Genomic DNA, 12,425 nt, shown 5'->3' with positions numbered 1-12,425 from the left:
TTATAATGAGAGACGTTTTAACCCATTAGTGGGCCCAGTGCAAAGGTTCCATAAGTGCCCCCCCCCCCCCCTGATTACCACCTAAATATACCCCCCCATACCCACCAACTCCCCCCACCCCCCTTTACTAGCTTTGGCAATGCCGAATATCTATTCGGATGTGCCAATAAAGCTTGTTTGATTTGATATACCGACCCACCCAAATTGAAATGGCCCCACAAATTCCTTCTTAGGCCCCACTCCCATCTGCATTCGGGTTTCCATTCAATCTCAATCATTGGACTCCACAAGACACAAGGCCTCCGTCCATATGACATAGTAAGGGCGAGTTCACACCTGCACTTGGTTTCCAATTTAGCCAGATCGGCAGGGTAACGTCTTCTGCCCCGAGAAACTGGACAGGGGACGGAAACCCGGCGGTCAGCTTTCAAACCCATTCACTTGAATGCAAAGTGACCGCCCGTGTGCATCTTGTGCCTCTCCACAGCAAAACCGTTTTTTTAACCAGACATAAAGTCCTGCATGTTCGATCTTGTGTCCGGTTAAAAAAAACGGACAGGCAGCAGGTGCTCACGGGCGGTCACTTTGCATTCAAGTGAATGGGATTGATAACTGTCGGGTTTCCGTCCCCTGTCCCTTTCTCGGGCAGAAGATGGAAACCCACAAAGCAGAGACCGGGCACAGGTGTGAACCCGCCCTAAGAGAGCGTTTCCCATGTGGGACATTCATTACATATCTATTATGCCCCCCATCGATCAGATACTGATCAGCTAATCTTGTGGCTAAGATAGTTACATAAACCGATGGAACACTTCCTTGCGTAGTTACAGGCGTAGATGTATTATATGTTGTAGCCATTGCTGTATCACTCTATACACTGACAAGCAAAAGGGTAACAATGAGGTGAACTTTGGACTTTCAGGCTCCGTACCTCGCCAACCCCTACAGATCTCAACCCAATTGAATAGTTTTGGGTAGAATTGAGGAAAAAGCTGTATTTGTAGCCAAGTACCCAGTACACAGCACCAAGATTGGGAACATGTAGACGAGACCTGGGATCAGATTTTGGTTGAGACATGCTTGAATTTGATAGAGTGCATACCCAGGCAGTGTTGAAAAAAAAAAAATTAAATTTAGATTTTTAGGAGCAAAACAGTAACAATGCAGATACATGACAAGAATCTCATTAACTAATCATATGCTAAATAGTTGCAAGTCATAGTTATGAATGAAAGAGTGAATGGCCAACCTAATCCAGGGAATCGGCGAGAGGGAACAGCGCTCACCCAGGAATGGATAGAAATATTAGATTACAGTGCACAGCGCGTTTCGGGTCTAGCATGGCCCTTTTTCAAGATTCATGAAGGCCAAGGGACAAATACAGACTTTAAAAAAGTTGCCCAGGATATATAATTATACTCAGGGTGAAAAAAACCATTTCTGTTTCTGGTGCTCTGGTGTCACCGCATTTCGGTCTTGCTCTGGTGGAAGTCCGTCCTGGACTCAGCGATCTAAGGAAAGGACACGGGACCCATCGGGGCAGATTCATCATGGATTGTACACCAGCTATCTGGCATATAACATATTAAAAAAAGTCAAATTTTTTGCACAAATCAGGTTCAGGGTGAGAACTTTTTTCTGTTTTGGGCTTCAGGGATGGGGTCGTGGCAGGGGCAGCGAACTAGATTACTTATTTATTAACTGGGGTAAATGGTCATTGAAATCTTGTAGCTGCCATAGACTTCAGTGTGCAGGCACAAGGCCCAGAAGAGGGTGCATGAGATTTATGAAGAGTCACATGTCTCGTCTCTTAATGAATAAGGTGTCCCCTCCATCAGTCTGCATAAAACTCCCCCCACTGACTTGAATGGAGGCCGTCTCTGTTATAAAAGACAAGTTTGCGCATGTCAGCCCTGTTATGGACCTGTAAAACAGTCCAGCAAAAAAAAAATAAAAATGGACATGGAATAGACTAATTTATTCTCATGGTTTTTGTAAGATCTGTCCCATGGCCTATGTTTACTGTGGTTCGTATAAGCAGTTAGATTTCTTATATGGATGGGCTAGTAAATTCTTGTTGAATATGCCGTAGGCTAATCTGACACGTGAATATACCCTAAAGTGACATCATATAATAACCTAGACTGAACTCCAATAATTTAGTTGCTACACATCATATAACACACCATTCCATTCAATGGCACTTAAGGAGGACCTTTCATGGTTTGGGCACAGGCAGTTCTATATACTGCTGAATTCAGCGCACTGTCGGCTTTACCGATCTGTACCCCGGTCCCGGTACCGTAGCTCTTCATCGTCAGAAGGGCGTTCCTGACAGTCAGGAGAAAGCAGATTTAAAACAAAAAAACAAAGAAAATCATACTTACCTGTACCCAGCACTCTGTTGTCCACCACCGACGTTAGTGGCCTCTGAGGACGCTGGTAAGGAACCGATGACAGATGAGAGTGATGCCACCAGCCACTCTCTTGTGAACACTGAGACAGACCACGGATTGATCTTGGCGGTCAACCTGGGAGGTGCAAGGACGTCCATCAATGAGTCTGAACAGACACCACTCGTGGATAAGAGAGCACTGGGGACAGGACTGGTTTTTGGTTAATCTTACACCTCACCAGGCTACTTCCGTGGGTTCCTCCAATTCCTGGACAGCCCTTATAAGACCCCACACTGACCTTCGCATGTCACCACATCATCTTTTAGCTGCATTGCCTGAGTATTTATGATGGAAATGTTCCACCAGAGAGGTGCAGCGTGCGTTGAATGATGACTGATATGGCGGTGAACGACTCTTGTCAAGATTTCTTCCCAGACATGTTGCAGTTACTGGCTTGTTAAATTTTAGGGTTTCTTTGTGTGTGTGGTTGTGCCAAGGATGCCGCCTACGAAATTTGCAGCAGTAATCGATATAAGAGGGTATTCAGATAGCTGTAGTGTAGATCAGGACTTTACATGGTTAATGTCAACTGAATCTAATGCCATACGTAGCAAAATACAGCTAAAAAAAACTAAAAAAAAAATGCAGCAAAAATGTGTTGCATTTCTTTTGCAAGATTTTTCACTTTTTTTTTTTTTTTTTTTGCTACATTTTCTTCTTCGCTGATTAAGGCCAAGGCCCCATTTAGCAAAACAAGATGCAAAAAAAAAATTAAAGGAAGCGGAAACACAACAAGATTTTTCTGAAGTGTTTTTCATTTCATTTTAGGCTGGCTTTACACACAGCGTTGGTGGCGTTTTTATCAGCATTTTTGGCACTTTATTCCCATCGGCTTCTCCATAGGACTTGCATTACATATATTATGCCGCCAGACGCTTTAAAAAAAAAAAAAAAAACACTATTGAAAAATGCTTGAAATTTATGGCTTCACCACCAGGAAGCAACAACCTCAGACATCCTGGATTTCAGCATGCCCAATCCTTTGTTCTACTAGATAAGCTTGTTCCCCTCACCCCTACTGAATAAATATGCACCCTTGGCCTGTCATAGGAAGGTTGGACCAATAGAAGTTTATGGCCGCCCTTACTGTTAGTGCTGGGAAACCCCTTTTGTCTAAGTGTGTGCAAATAGTCCGTTCATCTACAGTAATTGCAATCTGTCTCATCTCACCCTAAAACTGTGAGCCTAAGACAAAGAAAAAATCACCACTGGTCTAAGACTTAGGAAGAATGCAGAGAAAAAAAAACACTACAGGAAAAATGTAGCGGAAAAACACGGCCTCAAAAATACTTGTTTTTCACGGCTTTTCTGCTGTATTTTGTATTTTTGCCTTATTATTCCCCATTTTTGCACCGGTTTTTATTATTATTATTATTATTTATTTATATAGCACCATTAATTCCATGGTGCTTTACATTATTATATTAATTCCATGGTGCTTTACATTATTATATTAATTCCATGATGCTTTACATTATTATATTACTTCCATGGTGCTTTACATTATTATATTACTTCCATGGTGCTTTACATTATTATATTACTTCCATGGTGCTTTACATTATTATATTACTTCCATGGTGTTGTACATTATTATATTACTTCCATGGTGCTTTACATTATTATATTACTTCCATGGTGTTGTACATTATTATGTTACTTCCATGGTGCTTTACATTATTATATTACTTCCATGGTGCTGTACATTATTATATTAATTCCATGATGCTTTACATTATTATATTACTTCCATGGTGCTTTACATTATTATATTACTTCCATGGTGCTTTACATTATTATATTACTTCCATGGTGCTTTACATTATTATATTACTTCCATGGTGCTTTACATTATTATATTACTTCCATGGTGCTGTACATTATTATATTAATTCCATGGTGCTGTACATTATTATATTAATCCCATGGTGTTGTACATTATTATATTACTTCCATGGTGCTTTACATTATTATATTACTTCCATGGTGCTTTACATTATTATATTACTTCCATGGTGCTTTACATTATTATATTACTTCCATGGTGTTGTACATTATTATATTACTTCCATGGTGCTTTACATTATTATATTACTTCCATGGTGTTGTACATTATTATGTTACTTCCATGGTGCTTTACATTATTATATTACTTCCATAGTGCTGTACATTATTATATTAATTCCATGATGCTTTACATTATTATATTACTTCCGTGGTGCTTTACATTATTATATTACTTCCATGGTGCTTTACATTATTATATTACTTCCATGGTGCTTTACATTATTATATTACTTCCATGGTGCTTTACATTATTATATTACTTCCATGGTGCTTTACATTATTATATTACTTCCATGGTGCTGTACATTATTATATTACTTCCATGGTGCTTTACATTATTATATTACTTCCATGGTGCTTTACATTATTATATTACTTCCATGGTGCTGTACATTATTATATTAATTCCATGGTGCTGTACATTATTATATTAATCCCATGGTGTTGTACATTATTATGTTACTTCCATGGTGCTTTACATTATTATGTTACTTCCATGGTGCTTTACATTATTATATTACTTCCATGGTGCTTTACATTATTATATTAATTCCATGGTGCTTTACATTATTATATTACTTCCATGGTGCTTTACATTATTATATTACTTCCATGGTGCTGTACATTATTATATTACTTCCATGGTGCTTTACATTATTATATTACTTCCATGGTGCTGTACATTATTATATTATATTTCTGAAATTTCCCCAATGTGGGACTATTAAAGGATTATCTTATCTTATCTTATTACTTCCATGGTGCTTTACATTTGGGGGTTACATACAATACACAGAATATACAGGTAGATATAATACTAACAATGACGGACTGGCGCAGTGGGGTAGAGGGCCCTGCCCACGAGGGCTTACGATCTATGAGGGAAGGGGGTAGAGACAGAAGGAGAGGGGGAGACTGTACAGATAGCGGTGCGGTGATAGTGTTATTGGAGGTTGTAGGCCTTCCTGAATAGGGGAGTCTTCAGGGCCTTCTTGAAGCCTGTGATTGTGGGGGTCAGTGTTATGTGTCTTGGTAAGGAGTTCCAGAGTATGGGGGATGCACGGGAGAAATCTTGGAAACGGTTGTGTGAGGAGCGGATGAGAGCAGAGCGGAGTAGGAGGTCATTGGAGGATCTGAGGTTACGTGTGGGCAGGTAGCGGGAGATTAGGTCAGAGATGTATGGAGGGGACAGGTTGTGGATGGCTTTGTATGTTAGCGTTAGTAGCTTGAACTCGATTCGCTGGGCTATAGGTAGCCAGTGGAGGGGCTGGCAGAGGGGAGCAGCCGATGAAGATCGGGGGGTGAGGTGGATTAAGCGAGCAGCGCAGTTTAAGGTGGACTGGAGGGGGGCGAGGGTGTTTGCTGGGAGTCCATGGAGAAGGTTGTTGCAGTAGTCTAAGCAGGAGATTATGGATTTTGGAAATCAAGGCGTGTCCGCACCACAGTTTTTAACGCATCCACTTTGCCCGGCGTTTACATCACGTGGGGTCCCCGCCTTAGGGTATGTCCAAATGTATGGATACACTGGAGACACTTTCTTCTGTGGATTGCAGGTGGAATATCTACAAAGTTTACAGAAGCAGCAAAGTGTAGGAGAATTCCTTCCCAATGTGGATGTGCCGTTGGGATGGTTTCACACACGACATCTTCTAGAAAATACCACTTGCAGTTTCTTGAGCCAAAGCCAGAATCGGATCCAGCAGGAAGATGTATATATTCGTTCCTTTATATTTCCTACTGGTTTTGAATCCTCTCTTATTAGCTTGGACTCGAAAACCTACTTTTTGTCAAAAAACACTGAAGGGGATTTATTAAGAGTGGCGTTTTCTATGCCAGAGGAGTATGTTGTTGTTTTTTTCTCACCTTCTCCGGCCTAATTTTAAAAATAATTTTTATCCTGGACAACCCCTTTAAGAAAATATCCTTATGTATATTTTCTAATACAGACTGTCTCAATATTGATCTGGTTGGTCTAAAATTGGATGCCAAGAAATACCTGGGTACAAAACTGCACTATATCAGTCCCGTATAACGGCCAGCCTTATAAACACACACTACATGAGCACAACTTAAGGCCTTGTACAGTGGTGTACCTACCGCCGTAGCAGGAGAGGCAGCTGCAACAGGGCCCAACACGTCAGGGGGCCCGGGCCCCCAATGTGTCAATTTAAAAGAATTTTTTTTTTTTTTACTTCTGAAAGCTCTCCGGTGGGTGGAGGGGAGGGGGGGGGGGTTCTATCTTACCGGCGGTACCGTGAGTGACCTATTTTGTTAGCCTCTGCGGGGTGTTCGCTTTTCACCCCGCACAGGCCTGAACAGGAACCTACGCAATGCCTCCTCCCTCAGTGTGCGTCCTGGCGCTGGGGGGCGGAGACTTATTTTGCAAGAAGAAGCGGGGAGTCCATGTTTAGAGGCACAGGTGAGCGCTGGCAGGCAGGACAGGAGCGCTGTGCGCTTGTAAAGACAGGTGCGCTCAGCGCTGGTGAAGACATTGCTTTGGGCTTCCTGTGTGGTGGTGACGGTGTCTATGTTGTCCACCGTGAGTAACAGTGGTTTTTTTTATGTTTTTCACCCCCTGGGTCTCCGATTATTATACTCTGGGGTCTGAAATGCTTTTATGCTATCTATGAATGCCCTGAGTTGTATGCAATCTGGAGGACTGCACCGGTCACTCAATGGTTAATATATAGACGTAGTGCTGCAATAAGCTGCAGTGTGGCCCAGCCATAAAAGTCCAATATGAGACACAAGACCCCCAGTGTTACACGTGCAATACAGGATGCACATGTCACCTTTACAATCTGCTGCTGTTTAGCCCTATAGCCTTTATACAGAACACACTATGTAACAGTTCACATGAAGTGAGTGGGAAATTCTCTGTATAAAGAGTAGCAAAGCCTCATGGGGAAAACACAGAAGGGGCTGCAGTTCTAAAGCATCTTCACATCTTCATTCTCAGAGTAGGTGGAGACCCCCCGGTGATCAGATAGGTAGGTCATCACTTTATGTAATAGAAGGAATAAAAAAAACCTTCTTCAATTGCATCAGCAAAGATCAGGGAAACCTCGGAGAGCCAAATGTATTTTCTCACACAAGACACAAAACCCCAAGTTTATCTCAGAATATTTAGTAGTAGATTGTATTTCTCTTCCTATGGATTCATATATCAAGGCTTCGGTGACCCCGGTATGGGGGAAATCAGCAGTTACAGGTGTCTGCCGAAAACTATATCAAGTGCACGGACAGTTTACAGGGTAACTAAATATTGAAGCAACTTTTTATTTTCTTGCAACAAATGTTACATGAATACATTTTATTATATACTTTATTATATCCTTATGGTCTTTGGCAAACCTCAGCCTGGCTCTCCTTTGCTTCTCATTGATGAAAGGCTTCCTTCTGCAATGTTCCCCAACTCTGAGGACAATGCGCCATGTCACACAGCTAGGTCAATCAATGTGTGGATGAAGGAGCACCAAAGTTTGCCAAAGACTAGAGATGAGCGAGTACTGTTCGAAACTCCCGTTTCAAATAGCACGCACCCATAGGAATGAATGGACGCAGTCGGCGCGCAGGGGGTTAAACGGCCGGCCTCCTGAAAAGTCTGCGTGCTGGCCGCTTCCATTCATTCCTATGGTTGCGTGCTATTCGAAACGGCTGTTTCGATTAGTACTCGCTCATCTCTACCAAAGACTATAAGGATTGGACCATAGAGGACTGGAGTAAGGTAATGACTAATTTTCAGCTTTGCCCAACACCAGGTCGTCTAATGGTTAGATGGAGACCTAGAGAGGGGTACAAGCCACAGTGTCTTGCACCCACTGTGAAATTTAGTGGAGGATCTGTGATGATCTGGGGCTGCTTCAGCAAGGCTGGGATAGGGAAGGTTAATCTTTGTGAAGGACGGATGAATCAAGCCGAATACAAAGTTATCCTGGAAAAGCACTTGCTTCCTTCTGCTCAGGCAATGTTCCCCAACTCAGGGGACTGGTTTTTCCAGCAGGACAGGGCGCCATGTCACATAGCTAGGTCAATCAATGTGTGGATGAAGGAGCCTGTGATGGCCAGCCCAATCTCCAGACCTGAACCCCATTGAAAACCTCTGCAATGTAATCAAGAGGAAGATGGATAGTCACAAGCCATCAAACAAAGAAGAACTGCTTACATTTTTGTGCCGGGAGTCACATGAGGTCACCCAAAAGCAGTGTGACAGACTGGTGGAAAGCCAAGATGCATGAGAGCTTGGATTAAAAATCAGGGTTATTCCACCAAATATTGGTTTCTGATCTTCCTGAGTTACAACATTAGTATTGTTGTTTCTAAATGAATCTGATCTTGTTTTCTTTGCATTATTTGAGGTCAGACAGCACAGCGGCTTCTTCTTTATTATTTTGACGATTTCTCATTTGCTACAAATAATTTGCTACAATTGCAGCAGCACCAGCCTATCTGGATATCATCCCATAAATTGCGCAGCAGAAACCCCTCTCCAGGCAAAAGGGTTCCCAATAGAAAAAACAATCCGGTCTGCCAGCAACTTGTATGGATGGAAAATATCCGTTTATTGCAAAAAGCAGCACACCACGTACCGGTCCTCGGGGGCACTAGAGAAAGGCCGTATTATCAACATCACTCTGCACAGAGAACTAAATGATCCTGCAGTTTGTCTTCTGTCTCTTTCTTTGTACTTGCTATGACTCCTAGTATCTCTATCTGCTATTCTGAGCTTGTATGTGATCTCTCTTGCTATATACTACTGTATTATCCAGGCTGCTGTAACACACTGAATTTCACCATTGTGGGACTATTAAAGGATTCTTTTATCTTATTATCTTATCTTCTCATTCTTCAGGAAGATTCTGCCTGAAATTCCTACTGAAATTCGGCTTCACACACACACAACCAATTTTCCGGAAGCAGATTTTTTCTGCCTGATCAAATTTCCCTGTGTGAACATGCCCTAAGGCTACTTTCACAGGAGAAATGCTCATCTGAGGATCAGAACAATGAACAATCAGATTTGCCAGGTGCACACAGAAGACTTTTCCATTTGTATCTGTATTGTCCCTCTCTGACCCTGACTCCAAAAGAGTCCGGCTTTCGATCCTGCGCCCCGGCTTCCGTTATGTAGGTTTCTGTTTCCTGCCCGAAACTGGACAGAAACCGGCAGTCAGTTTCCAAACCCATTCATTTGAATGGGTTTGGAAACTGTCCGGCCATGAGCACCGGGGAGCGTTTTGTGGTCTCCGCGGCAAAACTGTTTTTTTTTTTTACTGGACACAAAGTCGGACATGCAAGACTTTGTGTCCGGTTTAAAAAAAATGGTTTTGCCGCGGAGAGCACAAAACGCTCCCCGGCGCTTACAGCCGGACACTGACTGTCGGGTTTCCGTCTTCTGTCTGCAGAAGATGGTAACCCAACAGACGGAGATCGGGCGCAGATGTGAATGAGCCCTTAAATGGATTGTCCCGTTAAAGAGGACCTCAATCTATCCTCCCAGCGGTAAAGAAACTATTACACCTGAGGAAGGGCGTGGTTATATGCCCGAAACGTGTTGTGTGTGAGTTTGATGCCAATAAATCCATCTTTTCCGATTATTAAGAAGAGCACAGTTCCTTAATGCTGGATGTCTGGTTCGCCGGTCCTTTTGACTTCAGTGTGCTGAATTAAGCGCACTATCGGCTTTCCCGTTCTGTGCCCCCAGTGAAGAGCTATCGGTGCCTGTACCGTAGCTCTTCACTGTCAGAAGGGCGTTTCCTTCCTCATAGTAGCGTCTATAGCGCTGTACTGTGAGAGCCCCTCCCCTCCTGATAGTGCTCATCCATAGACGAGTACAGCGGGGTGTTCCTCATCGCTCAGCGTCATTTCTGGGCGATAAGCAATGCCCCCACTCACAGTACAGCGCAATAGACACCGCTGTGAGGAAGGGCGTTTCTGACTGACAGAAACACCCTTCTGACAGTGAAGAGCTACGGTACTGGCACAGATAGCTCTTCCCCGGGGGCACAGAATAGGTAAACTGATAGTGCGCTGAATTCAGGGTACTGTCGGCTTTCTAGTGGTGTATTAAACCACATGTGCCCCAAATGGTGAAAGGTCCTCTTTAAAGATACTTATCCTCCATCCTTATACGGGGCTTGGGGCCCAACCACTGGTTCTCTTAGCAATAAGGAAAATGGGGGACTACAAGTGCACCTGTATGACTGGCGCTCCTTTCACTAGACTGTGCTCTATGGAGCCTTGTAATATTGAATTCAGCAAATGGACTCCCCAGCTCTCTTCACTGCTGGTGGCCCCATGGACCAGACCCCAGACACGAACAGAGGAGGGTGTAAAATGAAAATTGCCATTTTCCCAGCTATATGCTATTTCAGTGCTGGATACGTCAGGCCTGCTTGTGGCACGGTGATCAGCTCTTCAGTTATTATGCTCTATTTCCTGATTTTGGAAACACCTAAATCTTTTGTGTTATTAAGTTATTACTAGAGATGAGCGAACACTAAAATGTTCGAGGTTCGAAATTCGATTCGAACAGCCGCTCACTGTTCGAGTGTTCGAACGGGTTTCGAACCCCATTATAGTCTATGGGGAACATATACTCGTTAAGGGGGAAACCCAAATCCGTGTCTGGAGGGTCACCGAGTCCACTATGACACCCCAGGAAATGATACCAACACCCTGGAATGACACTGGGACAGCAGGGGAAGCATGTCTGGGGGCATAAGTCATTTTATTTCATGGAAATCCCTGTCAGCTTGCGATTTTCGCAAGCTAACTTTTCCCCATAGGAATGCATTGGACAGCGCTGATTGGCCAGAGTACGGAATTCGACCAATCAGCGCTGGCTCTGCTGGAGGAGGCGGAGTCTAAGATCGCTCCACACCAGTCTCCATTCAGGTCCGACCTTAGACTCCGCCTCCTCCGGCAGAGCCAGCGCTGATTGGCCGAAGGCTGGCCAATGCATTCCTATGGGTATGCACAGACTTAGCAGTGCTGAGCCAGTTCTGCTCAACTACACCGTGTGCCGGTCAGCCCATCAGATGTAGCAGAGACGAGGGTGCACTAGAACCCTTATGCACACTCTAAGGTCGGACCTGAATGGAGACTGGTGTGGAGCGATCTTAGACTCCGCCTCCTCCAGCAGAGCCAGCGCTGATTGGTCGAATTCCGTACTCTGGCCAATCAGCGCTGTCCAGTGCATTCCTATGGGAAAAAGTTTATGTCACAAAAATCACAATTACACACCCGATAGAGCCCCAAAAAGTTATTTTTAATAACATTCCCCCCTAAATGAAGGTGATCCCTAGCTATCCCTGCCTGTACAGCTATCCCTGTCTCATAGTCACAAAGTTCACATTCTCATATGACCCGGATTTGAAATCCACTATTCGTCTAAAATGGAGGTCACCTGATTTCGACAGCCAATGACTTTTTCCGATTTTTTTCGATGCCTCCGGTGTCGTAGTTCCTGTCCCACCTCCCCTGCGCTGTTATTGGTGCAAAAAAAGCGCCAGGGAAGGTGGGAGGGGAATCAAATTTTTTTGGAGTTTGCCACGTGATGTTCGATTCGAACACATCAAACAGCCTGATATCCGATCGAACATGAGTTCGATAGAACACTGTTCGCTCATCTCTAGTTATTACCTTGGCGTCCTTTCTTTCTTATTTCATCATGGAGGTATGGACATCAATAACGGTTATGGTAAATGGATTTATATCTTTGGTTATTGTGATAAAACTGTGTGTGTATATATATACAGTATATATATATAGAGAGAGAGAGAGAGAACAACAGCTTTTGGGGTGTTCCTCTTTGGAAAAATTTCACCTTCAGCTGCACATTCCTATCAGTAAAATAATTGAATGCAACACAGGGGTTAAAAATACTCAATACTAATAATA

Source organism: Leptodactylus fuscus, chromosome 11 (genome assembly GCF_031893055.1).
Source record: "Leptodactylus fuscus isolate aLepFus1 chromosome 11, aLepFus1.hap2, whole genome shotgun sequence".
Classification (NCBI taxonomy): Eukaryota; Metazoa; Chordata; class Amphibia; order Anura; family Leptodactylidae; genus Leptodactylus; species Leptodactylus fuscus.
Note: the sequence above shows the minus strand (reverse complement) of the source record.